Source organism: Hemicordylus capensis, chromosome 3 (genome assembly GCF_027244095.1).
Source record: "Hemicordylus capensis ecotype Gifberg chromosome 3, rHemCap1.1.pri, whole genome shotgun sequence".
NCBI lineage: Eukaryota > Metazoa > Chordata > Lepidosauria > Squamata > Cordylidae > Hemicordylus > Hemicordylus capensis.
Window position 1 is genome coordinate 78,309,601 of NC_069659.1, and position 18,686 is coordinate 78,328,286.

The 18,686-nt window shown below is 38.4% G+C and overlaps 2 long non-coding RNA genes across 3 annotated transcripts in view; one reads left to right on the plus strand and one right to left on the minus strand.

Annotated features, from left to right (window-relative positions):
* Positions 1 to 18,686, plus strand: part of LOC128350672 (uncharacterized) — a 232,020-nt gene that overhangs the window by 38,568 nt on the left and 174,766 nt on the right. The window contains exon 1 of one of the 2 annotated variants that reach the window (XR_008319377.1): positions 8,017 to 8,242. The exons of the other annotated variant lie outside the window; for it this stretch is intronic. This is a non-coding gene — a long non-coding RNA (uncharacterized LOC128350672). Of the gene's footprint in view, positions 1 to 8,016; positions 8,243 to 18,686 lie in introns of those variants that run through there. 2 annotated transcript variants of the gene reach the window in all.
* LOC128350673 (uncharacterized) lies at positions 3,995 to 6,999 on the minus strand. Its single transcript, XR_008319379.1, has 2 exons — positions 6,481 to 6,999; positions 3,995 to 4,605 (listed from the first exon to the last, which is right to left on the minus strand). It is a non-coding gene; the product is annotated as an uncharacterized LOC128350673 (long non-coding RNA).

Sequence of the window (18,686 nt, forward strand, 5' to 3'; positions counted from 1 at the left end):
CGAAGCTGCTTGCAGCTGTAGCTGGCACACTCGGGGGGAGGGGGTTTCTTCATAATGCACCATGCACTTGTGCTGTGCATTATTGGAGCTCCAGGGGTTGGGCGACATGTAGCAGTGAATCCCAGCACCCCGACCCCTGGAGCTCCAAGGAGCAGAGCTGGTCATCTGGGCGAGTGGTCCTCATGCCCAGGGAAGAGAGCTCGGTCATCTGCGGGGAGGGTGAGACAAATCCGTTTTCCCCACAGACCTCTATGGAGCTCTCCTTACTGATCGTGAGAAGAGCTCCACAGTATTCCACCCTGTTAGGAATTAAGATGATTGAAACAACAATGGGAAAGCTCTCCAACAATTATTATGTGAGTCTGGAATGCCTTCCAGAAAAGAGGTATGCTAAAACAATAAGGTTTCAGGTTAGAAAAGGGAAAGAATGTGATAGTAATATACAAAACCAAACTGGGAATAATTGTTTACTCTTTTACACAATAGTAGAAATTAACATGCAATAAATTAAAACAAGATCTTCTTTTTGGATATCTGTTTGTAGCCTCCTGGAGGATTCCTACATATGCATTGTCTGTGTCCTTTTCCTACTCATATTGTGGGAAGAGCTTGGGTCTATCCAATCCCATCAAAAAGAATTGTTGGAGAATGCTCATGTCACTGAAGCTGGTCTTGTGGTAGAAAGCATGACATGTCTCTATTGCTAAGCAGGGTCTGACCTGGTTGCATATGAATGGGAGACTGCATGTGTGAGCAGTGCAAGATATTCCCCGGCTTAAGGGATGGAGCCTCTCTGGGAAGAGCATCTGCACGATTGCATGCAAAAGGCTCCAAGTTCGCTCTCTGGCATCTCCAAGATAGGGCTGAGAGAGACTCCTGCCTGCAACCTTGGAGAAGCCGCTGCCAATCTAGGTAGACAATACCGAGCTAGATGGACCAGTGGTCTGGCTTGGTATATGGCAGCTTCCTATGTTCCACTGTTTGCAGTGCTCCTTCTCTCCTTACATTCAGGGATGTCTGATGAAGTTGGCACTAGTTTTTCCAGCTTGTTGTAGCTAGCCACACTGAAATCCTTCATGCACCTAGACCTAAGTATCAGAACTGCTGAGAGTGTTAACTGTTTGTGTGCTGTTACCACCAAACTGAATAAGAAGGAGGAGAAATAAGAGGTGATGAAAGAGGGGAGAAGGGGAGAAAAGGAATAGAACAAAAACAGAGATGGAAGGAAGAAAAGGTGGAACGGAGAGAAGAATCTACAGAGACCTGTGGAACTGTGAAGAAGAAGAAGAGGGTTTAATATGGCTGGGATGCAGAAAACTATGGTGGTTCAGAGAAAAGGGGAGATAATATGGATTGTAGACAGACCAAGAAATGATGCAGAGGTAATAGATGGGATGCAGAGTTATCTGTGTTGGAAAAGAGAATAGTGCTATATGGTATAGAAAGAAAAAGGGTAGGCTGCAGATCACAGTAGGTGGGGAAACAGCAAATGAAAGAGTAACTGAGAGATAGTCGCGCAAACCTATGGTGGTACTTAGAGCATGGTTGGTGGCATGTGCATAGGTTACAAAGAGACAAGAAGGAGGGCCAACAAAGAGTTGTCTTTCAAACAGAAGAGACAATGCTATGATGCAAAGAGTGAAAGGGGGGATTTAAAAAATAATGATTTTTAAAGATCTCACTAAACTTAGAATTGCAAAATATAAAATAAAATCCCATTAACACAGTATCATTGAGATAATAAAAATGAAAAAAGTGGCCCGCAGAATAATTTGAACTGGGTTTCTCTGCTTTAGGGATAGGGACATAGGGACATAGGAAACTGTCATATACTGAGTCAGACCACTGGTCTATCTAGCTCAGTATTATCTTCACAGACTGGCAGCGGCTTAATTCATATGCAACCAGGGCAGACGCTGCTTAGCTATGGGGACAAGTCATGCTTGCTACCACAAGACCAGCTCTCCTCTCCAGGGATGTACATGAAATGCATTTTGCATTCTGTTCCAAGCTCAGAACAGAATGCAAAATGCGCAAAACATTCCATCAGAACAATCGGGTGAGCCGGGTGTTCCAACAGAATGGCCCCATTCAGTTGGAATGAACCAACTCCGTTCTAACCACCATTTTGGATTCCAAAATGGCACTCGAAGCGGTGTCTTAACATTCCTCCTTGGAGCTGGTTGTTCTGTTCTGAGTTTAGAACAGGCCCCTTTTTAGGTTGTTCTGTTCCAAGCTTAAAACCCCCAAATGGCCTGTTTGGAGGCATTCTGTATACCCCTATTCTGCTTAAGATGGACTGAACCTACAGTAACAAGTTGCAGTAAAGATCTATAAAGTTCAGTGAAGGATTTAAAAAGATACTATGGGCATATCACTGGCTCTTATAAAGTTAGACTGCAATCATTTTACTAAATTTGTGTCTGGCACTTAGGCTGTGTCTGATCTTGCAACTAGGTTGGTGCTTTTGCAGAATGAGATGTTCCCCCACATACTGTGCTTCTTTGAAGTGAAAATGTGCTGTGCAGATTAAGACATTGACCTGTTGAGTAACTATCAGCAGAATAGAATATTCTATTGCCCATGTTAGTGTCACTAGATGACATCCAGACTGATGTTGCACTCATGGAAAAGTGATTTTTCTTTGTCATGCAAGGGGGAGAGCAGTGATTTTTGGCACAAAACGAGAAACCCTTTACCTCTGCCTTCTGCCACCTCTGCTTTCTGAAAATATGCTCTTGAGGGTCCCAGAACAGGGTATAATTTCAGGGAGCACAGGGAGCTGAAGATGGAATGGGGAGGGAGGTGATCACAGGAAACGTGTCTACCCTTTTCACATTGAAAAATAATATTTGTGAGCATAATATTATTAGTATTAAGATTTAGATACCATTTTCAACAGAAGTTCTCAGTGTGGTTTACACAGAAGAACAACAATAAAAAGATGGTACACTGTCTCCAAATGGCTTGCAATCTAAAAAATACACACAAAGTAAACACCAGCGACAGCACCTCCAGAGATGCTATGCTGAGGTTGAATAGGGATAGTTGCTCTACCCCTGCTAAATATGGAGAATGACTTCTTTGAAAGGTGCCTCCTTGATTAGTTAGCGGGGCAACCCATTAGTCTGGATGGCGGCGAGATTTTCAAATTAATCAAGTCTTCTTTACCAACTTCTGTTGAAGGGCATATTTCTGTAAGCTCACAATATCTAAAATAATAGAACAATATGTAATATTATCAGATGATGTGAAAGTTTGCTCAGGGTAGTTTTACTCAGTTATTTTCCATTATGTTGTGGTATTAATGTTTAACATTCAGTACAATACTCTGCAAGTTAGTTTTTGATTGTTTATCTTAATAATTTTTATAGTTAATTGTGTAATAACTTTATAATGCATGCCAAAGTCATTCTATAGGTGGTAAGGCAATTTTAAAGAGATCTAGATTGTCCTTGGACTTAGCATTGCATTATACTTTAAATAAAATTGATTGTGTTCATGTAATGAAAGTAATGGATTGATCTGTATTAATAGTTGGAAAGAATAAGTGGAAAACTATTTCTTCCTTGATGTGCCTCTACAGATTGTATAACTCTTTATGCAATATGTAAATTTATACTCTTTTATGGACAAAATGGTCATAACTGAACTTATGAATTCCTAAAAGATTTCTAAATGTGGTTATCTTATTTGAGTTGAACATTAGAAATTATTTCCCAAACTACAATTTAGATACTTGCTTTCAGAATTAATTCCTTCCCACACCAAATTATACAAATGTGAAATAATGTATCTAAACGAAGTTGATTCATGCATTCACTAAACACTATTCTGGAAACAGGTGATTAAAGAAGCGTAGAAGTTGTCAAATATCCTTATAAAATTATTCAGAAGATTGTTTTCCAAGCATGATATGAAGTCTTGTTGCTAAATAATTAAAAAAATCATATTATTTGAATCATATAATGTGAAGAAAAAAGTCCCAATTGAGTAAAGTTAAGTTGAAAATGCATTTTATTTTCAATTGGACAACAAATTTAATGTTTTTCTCCTTTCCTGTCACAGCAGTTAGTTCAGGAGAGGTCATGGAGCCTTTTTCTGTGGCCAGTACAAGTTATTCTTCTATTTTGTAATGAGAGTTAAGGCCCATGCCATGAATTATCTGATTTGTAAATTCCATCACTTTATTCCAGACCGAGGCAAGATAATGAGGTACATACCATGGGTTCTTCAGCCAGTTTCAGACTTGTATTTTTGTCTTGAATTTAGTTTCTGTTTTGGGTAAAACAGTTTGCCGTAATGAAGCACAAAACAAAAGACGCTCTCTCACACTTTGGATTGCCAGTGTTTCTCTGTTGTAGCTTCCAAGAGCTCCCTATTCTTCCCAGCCCACTTGATATCCTGCAGGTTGTGGCAGAACAATTCACAGGAAAAGCTTAGACATTGAGCTTGCATGCTTCTTGACTCCATTCTAAACCCTTTGTTCACACCAGGGTGGCATTTTTTCACGCAGCATGTGGCAGATTTGACTCCTCTCCAGCTTGCCTTATAAAATCAAAGTTTTGAGGGGGGTTTTTAGGATTCAGAGTGTTGCTTCTAGATCTATTGGATATAAATATTTTTCATTAAATATGTCTTAGCTGTTATTTGGAATATTTAATGATGACGTAACAACTGAGGGTTAAGTAAAATAAATTTGTCTTTGAAGAAAAAATGCTAGCAGTTTGCATAGTGAGTTAGAAATACTCATATTCAGTAAAAGATATGAAAATGAAGTGCAAAATGTATAGTCTGTATGTTAGTATGAAAAGCTAGTGTATAATGTGGGGCAGCTTGAACATGCAACTGTTACATTTTACAGAGTAATTTTTCATTAATATATTGACCTACAGTATTTGTATGGCTTAAATATAGTGACACAAAATGTTAGTATGCAATATTAATTTATTTGGTTGTAGAGTGGTATATTTGTAAAAGATACAATTCAAATGGAATGATGAAATGTGATTTGCTACTCAAGATTGGTTGTTTTTAATATTCTCTAGTTAAGCATGCCTTGGTATGATATGAATAGCACAGCAGTCACACACAGTCTTCAAAAAGATATCTTCTTAAGAATTAAATGGAAAATTTTAAAATATGGATACCAAGGCAACGCAATGTTTACATCCAGTAAACTCATAACAATTAAATTGAACAGATAATGAATAAACTTTAAAATGAATATAAAAACAATTGTTTCATGGATCTTAACACATATTTTTTTTACATATACTTTATAGCAGACATAGATAAGGATTTCATTTAAAAGGAAGTTATTTTCTGTTTTATTTGTCTCTTGGTTTGAGTGATACCTATTACACTGTTTTGAAAATGTTACGTCTCAGCATGTATTGCACTTTTTACTTACATCCTGAGGTGTTTTCTGAGAAAGGGTTGAAGCAATATTGGCTCATTCCTTGAATCTTTTAAAAACTGAGACAGAGTATCTAAATATTGAAATGTGTGTCAGAATATTATCTTATCTTGCATCTGTACAGAAGAATTTTCTGAAGTGACAGATTTTAAAATGGGATTTCAGTCTGTCATAAAATTTCAGAATGTGACTTAATGGATAGTGTTTCCCTTCAGTATTTACTCCCTTCAGTAATATTAATTTGCAAGCTTATTTAATCTTCAGTAATGTTATGTATGGGGAAACAGCTAATGAAATGTTCGGTGTGATGTTCAGAAGTTAAATCTATTTAGTTGTTATGATATATAGTAAGCAAGTAAATAATATAACTAGCCTCTATTACATGTATTATTTAAACCATTTTTTTCTCAATTAGGAAACATTTGGCTCTTTAAAATTCTTCAAATATATTTTTTATAATTTATACAATCTGGCCGAACGCTGGTGATTAAGAACCTCAAATATTTTCCTCACAAAAGTACATTTTGATTCTTCAATTTACGTTTATTACTGTTCTACAGAGATTAGCCTATATCATATCCACAACATTGTTTTTTTTTAACAAACTATGGCTGACTTTTAAAAGCACATTTGTTAATCTAAACATATTTCAAGGAAGGGACATGAAAATGCAGAAAATATACTCTTTTTAATTCCTTACAAGTTCATTGCTAGACATGACAATTTAAGTAGTTAGTTTCTTAAAAAGTATTTTTAAAAGAGATGAAATTCATTAAAAAGAATATTATAATGAAGTGTTAATGAAGTTGTTAATTTACAGTTTAGCTGAATTCTTTCTGAAGAATCAAAACATTTTTTTAAAAACCCCATGTAATTATATTTAAATAATAAGTTGTGGTCTAGTATTCATCTATAGCTTGTAAAATAATTATCCTGTTTTTAGTATTTTTATAATTTTAAACTTTCTAATACTGAACAAAGCAAAGTCTAGTAGGAATATTAACAATTTAACTTTTATGAAGCAGGATAAGTTTAGTAAGTATATGAAAATTAGTACCTACTTTTACAGAACAAGTATACTGAAGAAATAGCACGGTTTCATTTCATTAATATTATGTCAAATGAAAAAGAAATACAGCACAAATCTTCATCATTATCCATTTCAGAAAATCCCATCTCTTATTGCTTTGCATTGGCTATTTGTCTTCAGACTTTCTTGAGTTTAATATTTCTTCTGGTATGGAGAAATCCAAAATCTTGAGCAAAATCCTATTTGGGTTTACACTGCCTTTCCAGTCTGTGGCCTGTCTTTATATTATTGGAGTCAGAGTATTCTGCTTGGAGTAATCCTCTTCTACTTAGGAATGGATGAAAAGAGTATTCATTGTGAATTATGTTTCATCTGTCACAATAACCTTCTTTATTCTTTAGTGCACCTCCCCTTTGCCTTTGGCAATTAGAGAAAATAGGTATGTCTTCAAGTATTAGAGAGACTGGTATCTAAAAACATATATATGATGTCATATATAGACAGTGCTTGCTGAGCAATGTCCTGAAGAATATATACGCCTTTTTTAAAATCCAAAGTTTATTATACCAGAGTAGAGGCAAGCATACTTTACAGTGAGCAGATCCTGATAGTTGTTAGTGGGTTAACATTTTTCCCCCCTTGACAGGCAGTGGTCACAGTTATTTGGTCATAGTACTTGAGGATGAGCAAAACATGATTATCAGCAGATTTCAGAACACGTCATTTTATGTCTGTGGGGACTCTCTGTGTGTGTAGATAGGTTGATAGATAGATAAATAGACAGACAGATAGATAGCTGGATAGATTGCAGAGATTAGGTCTGAATATATATAGTTGACTGCAGAGATTAGGTCTGAAGCATTTCCAGATAATTTTCATACAGTTTTTGGTTATTATATTTGCTTCCTTAAGACACTCTTTCAAAAAATGGACACATAGTTGGAAAGTATATTTTTTAAAAGGATATTAGTCCATTATCTCCAGATCTGTTTTAATAACTAGCAAGACAAATAAGTTGTTATCTAGACTAGACAACCATTCAATTTTTGTTTTGTTTTTCATATCTCTGTGAAACCTGTACTATCTTCTTCCACATCAAAACAGTGTTTTCTCTTCTAAGCAGTTACTTTCTGATTCTTATATAAGGTGTATTTCCTTTTCCCCACATTTTGAATTAGCTGTATTACTTATTACAGTGCTGATCAAAAGATTAGCACTGTGATCTTAACACACTACTTGTGCCTACTAAAATTTTCTGATTTCAAATATGATCATAAGGAAAATAACTTTTTAAAAATGAAAAGATAAAGCTGTGGGTTTATGCAGTCTGAGGAAAATGAATTTGTTTCTTAACATCAGTATGTAAGTAGATAAAATAAATGGGAAACAAATATTTAATTAAGAACACTACTTGGTAGTAAAGAAAACAGTTCGGCCCTTTGCACAGGTTTGGGCTCAAAAGTGCTTGCTAAGCTATCTATTTCACACATGCAAAGACAGAAGGTTCGATATTCATTCGATCGATGAGTGAAAAGGCACAATGGCAAAATCAGACGGACTTCTTTTCAAATACAGATCTCCAATGTCCCCCCACAGTCTGCAGTTGCACGGCTGGTGGTGTGGCACAGACAGAGCAAGGGTTACATCAAGGCTGTTCTCTGGACCGTGCAAATAGTCTAGACCGATGACCTGCAGCATCATGCCCTTTGAAGACGAGGCAAGTTCGGTCATGACGAAGAAAAATCAAGGCGCACCCCTTTTAACAATAGGGAGCAGCTCGTGGCTGCAAAGAGGTAAGCAGGGGTAAGCAAAAAAAAGAAAAAAAAGGCATCTGCTTCCATGGTTACAGGCCAACTATGAGAACCTTGCTTTTAAGAGAGATGGTTCTCATGCTCCCTCACAGCCTATGCCATGCATTATAAGCAAAGGCAGGTTGAGCTGAAATCCGCATAGATATTTCAGAGTAAAATGATACGCGAGCACATGGCTGTTAGCAAAAAAAAAGGTCACATGACTGTTAGGAAGGAGGCTTGTGCTATTTCAGAATAGAGCGCTTTTCATTTACCTAAGAGTAGATGGAGAAGAATAGTGTGCGAAATCAAAGTTCATATGTTACATAACACTTTCAGTGGTCTTATCTATTAACTGCGAAAAGGCCAAGGGTTAAGGATGTTTTGTAAAAGGGCAACAATCCCTTTTGTTTCGATAGCTTTAGCATTTTTAAAATAAGACTTGGCTTTTCTTTCAATCTGGACTATTATTACACAGTTGATAAGCATGAAAATACTTAATCTATGCCATTTTGAATGAATTATCCTTGATAAGGTTCATAAGGTTTGTTCACAATGTTTTTTCTTCATGATTTTTACTTGGACATTGGTCTTTAAAATATTTTTTGACATTGATTTGCTTCTTTAAAATATTAGAAATAACTATTTCTATTTTTTTCTTTCACTACTTTACATTTACACCTTTTTGTTCTTCGTTTGAATATTGTAAATATGATTTAGTCCACTATAATATACAGCATACTTTTGGAAGACAGTGTATCTCTGTTTACAGCACATTTATCTTTTTTAAAAAATCAGCTATTGGTAACACCTGTAGAATTTTTTGTATTTAGAGTACTACAATAGTATTAGTATGACAGTACTTTTGAAACAACATCTACTTATTTCTGTAGCTGGACTATTAGGAGAGATAGTTTATGTTTTAGTTATCAAACCTGTAAATGCATGTTCATAATATGGAAATATTTACTTTGGAGAACAGGTTCTCAGAATATAGAACTTTATTGGGAATTTGTAAAGCTTACAATATAATTATGATTTACCTGATTTACATTCTTCTTCTGCTGTTATTTATTCAAGCTGGTGTTTTATGGTCTGTTTGCTTATGGAATTTGAGTGAAATTGTTACATAAGAAAGTAGTGTAATTTCCAAGGATACATTAATGTATGTTAGGATGTTTATGATTTGTAACACCATGGTGTTTATCTGAAATGTAGATGTTCTTACAGCTGAGCAGTAATATACTTTTCTGGGGGAATGATGCATTTTGTATACTTTGGATCATTTAGGAGAGATAAAAACCAGGGGAAACAAAATACCAAAACATTTAAGAAACAAATTACATATTTTCTTCTGAAAAATTACTAATTACAACATAAATACTGATGATTAAGACATGTTATCTTAGAAAAGAACCATTTGTATTCATCAGGTAGTTTATGCTCTGTGTATTAATTATTTAGTTCTCAACATGATTGCGGTTGTACAGATTTTTTTCCTCCCAGGTGATTAATTAGCTTAAGACAAAAACCTCCTTTTCCTGGCTGGCTGGCCTTTTTTTTAAACGGTGAGAAGTACTGGTATGTTGTCTAATGTACTAATTATGACAAAATAGTATTTATGTATTATGCTTGTATTATTAGGAAATTACAAATAAACCTTCGTATTTTACTGGCTGACATTAGGTACTTCTAATTTTTATCCCGTATAAAATAACTATTTAGACTTGAACCATTGTGGTACTATTAAAACAAAGACATTTATTTACTGTGACAGTTACAATTTTTATTCTCCATTTGAAGCTTTCTGTTAGTTGTATATTGTTAGTCCTAAATGAAGGATCTTTAAACAAAAGGCCCACAAGTGAAGGATTTTGGGGGGCGCACTTTTAAATGCAATTTGTACACAACCAAATTCCCAATTCACAAGTAAGAGTGTGTGTGTGTGTGTGTGTGTGTGTGTGTGTGTGTGTGTGAAGGATGGGCAGCATTTTTTGCTATTCTTAATAATATTTGGTAAAAATAAGGACTGAGTGCTGATGTCATGATTAGAAACATTTTAGTATTGCACATTCAGTCCAGCCCTGAAAGTAGTATCGTGAAGTAAATTAGACATTTCTGGCATATATCTGTAATACAACATTGGTGTCAAGAGGATTATTTGTTGTCTAAAGAAACATTTTTACTACATGTACACTTTCTATTTATGCATGCTCCTCTAGCCTACAGTTGCTTCTTGATAACTGTATTGCCCATACAGGCAGGTAAACTATCGCTGAGTGAGATCTAGGAGTTGCTTGATCATCTGCATTAACATGGAAAGGACAATTTTACCACACATCAATATCCAATGTGTGGTAAAATCAACAGTCACTGATATGAGCTCAATAATCTCAAGGCTTGATCAGTAATTTATTTGAATAGGCCAATTAGCTCTCTTTCTGTGGAAGGTGAGTGCATTTTGACAGCCATATACTTTGTACTTTGGGTAGCCATATGCTTTTGTGTAAAGTTGTTCGTAAGTTTCCTTTTGGGAGTACATAAAAAGTAAATGATCTAATCCAGAGATAAGATGCATGTTGCACATCTTGCTTTGTTGCTAGGGAAAATCTGTAAAAGCTGATGATCTAGCAGCTTTCCCTTCTATCTCAGCACAACATCAATGCAAATACCTTCATTCTTTCCTTGAATGACAGTTGGAGCCTGGATACTGTTCACCTGGTTAGTGTGATATGTAGCTACACTGTAAATTCCTGGAAGTGTATTGTTTCCTAATCACTGTTGGCATGCTGTTCCTAATGTCCATTCTCTTCAAAAATAGGAACATTTATCTCCAATTGGCCATGAGAAGGTAACTGGGGTGGATTTTAAGATTGCTTTCTCAAGAATCTGAAAGGGTTTCTATATGTAAGAGTTGCATAGGAGATAAAATTAATTTAATTATTGATGTTTGAAGAGCTTTACAATCTAATCCAAAAATAGCTTAAACTGAGATTCTCTGCCATGTGGTGACTACTTTGTAGTGGAGAGAAGCAAGTGATATACATTTGTCTTCAGTGAAGTCTAAAGACATGACTCTTGAACAACATACACATTCCAATGTGCACTCCCATTCAGATGTTACACTGGAAATTAAAAAGTGGTGCATAATTCTGTAATATCCTAGTGTATCATTTGGGATTATAGTTCTTAAACATCTGAAGCTGCTCTCTATGTTAACATGGATAAAGATAATCTTATCCAATTTCAGCTGGTAATACTGAAGTAATTCTGCAGTCCTCTTTATGAAGTAAGTAAACACATAATAGGATCATGATCTCCTCCACTATGTTCTTTTGGGGGGAACAGCAATAGCAGATCCTCTCCCCACTCCTGCCCCCCTTTTTTTGTTTGGCAGCATAACATGGAATAATGCTTGGATGTCTGTGGTTTTGTGAGTTAGCCCTGATAACAGAACCATCAGTCAGCACCACATTTTGCATCTTGCAGCACTATGCAGTAGGGATGTGCATGAACCTGTTCAGAGACCCGAACTGGTTCGAAGGTCTGGCGGTTTGGCTGGTTCAATGGCGTGGGGGGTTACCTTTAAGGAGCAGGGAGGGTGCACCTACCCCCGCCGCATTTTCCCTGCTGGTGCTGTGCTTAAAAATGGTCTTGCCGTGCGGCAGCATATTACCTTGCTGCCCCAGTGTGCATTGGACTGGAAGTGTCCAGTGCACATGCGACATCATGCTTGTGCACACATACATCACACATATGCACATGTACTGGGCACTTCCAGTCCAATGTGCACTGGAGCAGCAAGGAGGTACCCGTAGGACTGTTTTAAAGCAGTGCACCAGTATTGCTGGGGGAATGATGGCAGTGGGGAAGAGCACTCTCCCTGTTCCTTAAATATAACCCCTCCCCCACCGCTGAACCAGCCATCAACGGTTCCATGCACATCTCTACCTTGCACCACCACATTTCTTTCTTCAGAATTTAATTGAACTATTTTTCTGTCTATGGCTCCCATATTGTGCAGTGAGGTGCTTATCCAAAAGACTGTACCACTTGCTGCTTTTTAGCTACTCTGCAGCCTGCTTCTAGAGATGTAGCTATAATTGTGTGGATGGGTTCAAAGAACCAGGCCCCTCAGCTTCACCCCTCCCCATTTCTTCATTATCTCCCTCATTCCAAGGGGCCATTGGGGAGAGGGATGAACATGGGCCCCCTGTCCTCAATCTACACTCCCGATTGCTTCTGATAGATAAGGAACTTCTGATAGATACTAAGGAGTGTGCCATTGTGCTACAGATGCTACTCCCATTGGGAATGATGGGATTAACATCAAAATTGCAATTGTTAGTAGCCATGGGCCAGTCCTGTAATTGGAAGCAGTGCTGGTGGGCTACAAAGTGGCTCTGAAGCAGCAAGTACACTTCTCTTGGATCAGGAGCTCACTGTGCAGTATGGAAGCCTATAACATACACACTCACACACACACCTCTACTTGGCAGAACACAGGTCATATTGTTTGATTTCAATCAGGAGAGCAAGGAGGTCTACTAATAATAATAGAGGCAATTTTTGCAATGAGAAAAAACCTACTCAGTCATAATGAGGACCCTTTATGCTTCAGTTAATTCATGAAACTATCACTTGTTTTGCCCACATCATCTTGTATATTAGAGACTGGTGACTACCCCTGAGCATGTATTATTTTGGGCAATAAGGTGAGGTATTTCCAAAATATCATGAAATAGTTTGTCTAATTTTTTAGCCAATCTGACTTCAGGAAAAATTTTCTGTCCCCAACCCATTTCTTCCTATCCCACTCATGGGCTGGCACAATGGCTATGGTGATCCTCTGGAGCAGGCAGAGGGAGGAGGTCTCTTCTCTCAGACCATTCTGCTGATTGCAGCACTCTGGCAGCAAGCCATAGCAAGGGAGACAAAAAGATTTCTGCCCCCTTCTTTCTTTGTGCCTGGAACACTGCTAAAGGTAGTTTTGCCAAGGTGCTAAACACTGCTACATGACACCTGGTGTTAAAAAGGAATGCTCTTCCTTGATCCAGCTTTCCACTAACCACTGCTGGTAATGTTGCTGCCATACAGATTAGTTTTTTGGTTGGGGGTGGAAGAAAGATAGTTGGCCAAATGTAAGATCTCAACCATCTCCAATCTGGATTAAAATTTGATGTAGAGAATAATTCTGGAATCACTGGCTGCCATCCAGATAAACACTGTACAATGTGTTGCTAGCTAGTTCAATTAATTTGGGAGCTAACACTTCTGACCAGTGTTGCACTATTCATTAATGTCCATGCAGGGAATCATGCAAAGCTAACCACTACACTTGTTGCACAAGTGCAGTGCTTGCACAAGCAATCCTATACCACAAGAGATTGTGCAACTTAGCTGTGTCACCTTATTCATTTAGCTATGTGACCTTATTGTCTGTGTGAATCTTTAGTCGTTGCACTAGTGCAGTGTTAGTCTGGATGTCAGTCATTGACTCCACATTATTCACAATGGTATGCCCCCAAATTACTGCATTTTGAATCCCATGGGGAGATAGTTCTTTGGTAATTTTGAGTGCAAAAATAGTGAAATAGTGAGTGGGGAAAGGATTAGGCATCCAATCTTGCTACATTTCCACTAAAAAGGATCCTGCTTCCCATGCTTTTAAAAAAAATATTGCAGTTGGGCTTCCATTGAGTATGTATGTATGCATTTGCACAATGATATTATTTATCTTTGGATGTGGTAATATATTTATTAGGCCTTTACACGATGAGAAATATCAGATCTGATCCAATCCAACAAGAACTGACATAGGAACTGTTGGGAGGGCTGTTATGCACCTAGCCAAATTGTCAGCTGGTTAGAATTGGATTGGAATTGCAACATTTTATTGAAAGAATGTTGGTGATTTTCAGGAACTGCACTTTTGAAATAGTGGGTAGCGGGGAGAAAGGGAGCCCCAAATGAGGGATCCACAGGGCCAGAGAGTCCCTAGTGGTAGGTTGCCTTTGTCCTCTGTTTTCACAATTTTCAAGGACAACGTAAGAACAGCCCTGCTGGATCAGGCCCAAGGCCTATGCAGTCCAGGAACCTGTTTCATGTAGTGGCCCACCAGATGCCTCGGAGAAGCCCACAGGCAAGAGGTGAGGCCATGCTCTCTCTCTTGCTGTTGCACCCCAGCAACTGGTATTTAGAGGCATTTTGCCTCTTAGGCTGGAGGTGCCTATAGCCACCAGACTAGTAGCCTTTGATATACCTGTCCTCTATGAATTTGATGGCCCTTTATAAAGCTATCCAAATTAGAGGCCATCACCACTTTTTGTGGCAGAAAATTTCATAGAGTAATTATACGCTGTGTGAAAAAGTACTTTCTTTTTTATTCCTCTTTTTGGTTCTAAATTTCCTGGCCTCCTGTTTTGGGGAATGACCCCTGGTTCTAGTTTGTGGGAAAGGGAGAAGAATTTCTCTCTGTCCACTCTCTCTACTCCAGGCATAATTTTATAAGCCTCAGTCATGTCTCTCTGTAGTCACCACTTTTCCAAACTAAAGAGCCCAATATGCTGCAGCCTTGCCTCATAAGGCAGGTGCTTGAGGCCCCTGATCATCTTGGTTGCCCTCTTCTGCACCTTTTGCAGTTCTACCAAGTCTTGCTTAAGATACAGTGACCAGAACCAAATGTGGCTGCACCATAGATTTGTATAAGGGCATTATAATATTAGCATTTTTATTTTCAATCACCTTCCTAATGATTCCAAAAATGGAATTTGTCTTATTCACAGCTGCCACACACTGATTTGACACTTTCAACGAGCTGTCCACTATGACCTTTCTTTCTCCTGGGCAGTCACTGACAGCACAGGCTCTATCAGTGTATATGTGAAGTTTGGTTTTTTTGTTCCAGTATGCATCACTTTACACTGCTGACACTGAACCACATTTGTAGGGATGTGCAAACAGATTTGGGTATAAATCCATTTGTACTCAAATGTAGCTGATTCGGGCTATATATATTTGTACTCAAATATAGCTAAACAAAGCAAATCACCCCTGTAGTCCATTGGCTAGATTAGGGTACAAATCAAATAGCGCCTGATTCAGTTTGAATTGATTTGAGATTTCGATCCCTCCTATTAATTTCCCCAGGTTCCTGGCTATCATTTAAAAAAATGCTAAGCTCTAGCCTTGTGGAAGTGGAGTTATGGAGCAAAATGTGTGGTCACTATTTTTCAAGTGTTTGGATTCTTTGGTGTATAATAACTTTCCCTCGCTGAATCCCTAGGAGGATTCATTATACACTTTCATTTCTTCTATTCTTTTTGACTGTCTTTTTGACAGTGCCAACTGTCAACTGCCATGTGACAACTACACCCCACTCCCGCCCGCAAGGCAGTGGGATACTACTCAGTTTATGTTCTAGGATTTTTTCCAAGTGTTTAGTCTTTGGTGTCTAATAACCTTTCCTCATAGTGAATCTCTGTGCAGATTCATTACACACCAAAGTGTCTAAAGACCTCAAAAATTCCTAAAATATAAACTGAGTACCCAGTGGCTTGTGGGTTGAGGGGTAGTTGGAACATGAGATGCCACCAATTTCCCACCCCCACCTGCAAAGCAGTGGGGTCAAAATGCACAGACGAAATGAAGGTGTGTAATGAAGACACAAAAGAATCTAAACACTTCAAAAATACCTAAAAAATAAACTTAGTATCCCAGTGTGTGTGTTTGGGGTGGTGGAGTGGTATAGCTGACACATGACAGTTGTCAGTTGGCACTGTCCAATGACAGTCAAAATGAACAGAAGAAATGAAGGCGTATAAGGAATCCTCATAGGGATTCATTCTGAGGAAAAGTTATTAGACACCAAAGAATCTAAACATTTCCATATTCCTAAAAATTAAAATGAGTACCCCACTGCCTTGCAGGTGGGGCGGGGATGTAGTTGGCACATGGCAGTTGACAACTGGCACTGTCCAGTGACAGTCAAAATGAACAGAAAAAATGAAGGTATGCAATGAATCCTCGTAGGGATTCATTATGAGGAAAGGTTATTATACACCAAAGCATAGAAAGACTTGAAAAATAATGACTGCACATTTTGCTCCATAACTCCACTTCTTCAAGTGTTAGCGCTTAGCTCCCCCCCACCATGAAAGCTGCGGATCCATGTTAGGGTCAGGATATGGCAACTTCAAACCCCCATTGTTTCCTATGGTGGAAATGTTCAAAATCAGTAAAAATGTAAAAAATATCATTACAAACCAACCAAGTATCCCATTGCCTTGAAATTTGGGTGGTAGGTGGCACCCATGGTGACCTACCCACCACCCAAATTTGGTGCCCCTAGGAACTTGTTAAGTGGTCTGAATTGGGCTGAATACGAATGGAATCAAAGCAAATACAAATCGAATCTGGGGTGATTTTGAGGTGGTAGATTTGGATACAGAACAAATCAGGGGTGATTTGTTTTGGGCACAAATTGAATCAAAAAAATCTATTTGTGCACATCCCTACACATTTGTCATTTTGTCGCCCACTCACTTTTTGGAGCTCTTCACAGTCTGTTTTGGATTTCACTATCCTAAATTGTTTCATGTTATCTGCAAATTTGGCCACTTCACTGGTTATCCTAACCTAGATAATTTATGAACGAGTTAAAGAGCACTTGTTCCAGTGGGACCCCACTCCTTACTTCCCTCCATTTAGAGAATTGTCCATTTATTCCCACCCTCTGTTTCCTGTCCTTTAGCCAGTTGCCAATCCACACATGAACCTATCCCCTTATCCCATGACTGCTAAGTTTACTCAAGAGCCTTTACTGGGGAACTTGCCCAGAGACACAAGTTCTTGGTGGTATTAAATAAATAAATAAAAATAAACTTTGTCAAAGCTTTTTGGAAGTCCAAGTATACTAGGGATGTGCATGGAACTGGTCCATGCACTCCTGAGAGGGGTCACTTTAAGGTAAAGGGAAGGTGCTTTCTACCTGTCCATCCCTGCCCCGTTGCTTCCCCCCACCGACATGCTCCTAAACAGCATGGGTGCAGTGCTACAGCATTCCTGCTTGAAACCCTATTCAGTGTCGCCATCCTTATGGCCAACACACATGGCACGGATGCACATTGGCCATGGTGTGGTGACACTGAATGGGGCTGCAAGCAGGTACACTGCAGGTCCGCACACTCTGTTTAGCAGAACGTCAGTGAAGGGAACTGAAGGGGTAGGGATATGCAGGTAGGAAGAACTTTTCCTGTCCCTTAAAATGCCCCTCCTGCTCTCCAAACCAGCTCAAATGCAGGACCTTTAAACCAGTTCGGCGCTCCAGAAAAGGAGCGCCAAACCAGTTCCGTGCACATCCCTAGAGTATACTATGTCAACCAGGTCAGCTTTTGACACTCTCAACGAACTCCAAAACGTTAGTGATGCCAGACATTCCCAAGCTGGTTCTCCTTCAGCAAAGCCTATATTTTGTTTAAATATAATTGTTTAACAATTTTGTCCTTAAGTATGCTTTCCATCAATTTACCCAGCACAGGTTAAGCTAACCAGCCTGTAGTTTCTCAGATCTCCCCTGGATCCCTTTTTGAAAATCAGAGTTACATTAGCTAATATCCAGTTCTCTGGATCAGAACATGATTGTAGGGACAAGTTACATATTTCTGCTAGTTGATCAGCAATTTCACATTTGAGTTCCTTCACAACTCTTGGGTGGGTGCCATCTGGCCCTGACGATTTGTTAATTTTTAGTTTTTCAAGACAATTTAGGACATCCTCTCTTGTCACCTCAAATTGGTGCAGTTCTTCAGCCTCCAAACCTGAGAAGCGCAGTTCCATTGTGGGTATTTGGTCAGTATCCTCAGATGCAAAAAACTCATCCAGCTTCTCTGCAATCTCCTTGTCCTCCTTAATAATCCCTTTCAACTAAGGTTCCAACTGCCTCCCTGACAGTTTTTCTGCTTCTGATATATTTAAATAAGTTTTTGTTATTCCCCTTAACACTTCTAGCTAGTATGCTCCCCAAACTCTCTTTTTGCATCCCTTATTGTCTCCTTGCATTTCTTTTGCCAGAGTTTTTGTTCCTTTCTGTTCTCTTCATTTGGGCATGACTTCCATTTTCTGAAGGAAGTTTTCTTCCCTTTCCCCCTGAATCTGTTTGTTAGCCACGCTGGCATCCTCCTGAACTTGGTGGTACCTTTTCTCATTCTTGGTATACATTCGAACTGAGCTCCTATTATTGTGGTTTTGAATAAACTACATCCTTTCTGAAGTAATTTGACCCTGACTTTCCCTTTCAGCTTCCTTTTTACCATTTCCCTCATTTTTGAGAAGTTGAAGTCCAACACATCTGTGTTGGATGTTCTTGGCAGAACTCCATTCTCATATAAGCTGAATTGGATCACACTATGGTCACTATTCCCCAGTGGTTCTACAATTCTGAAATCTT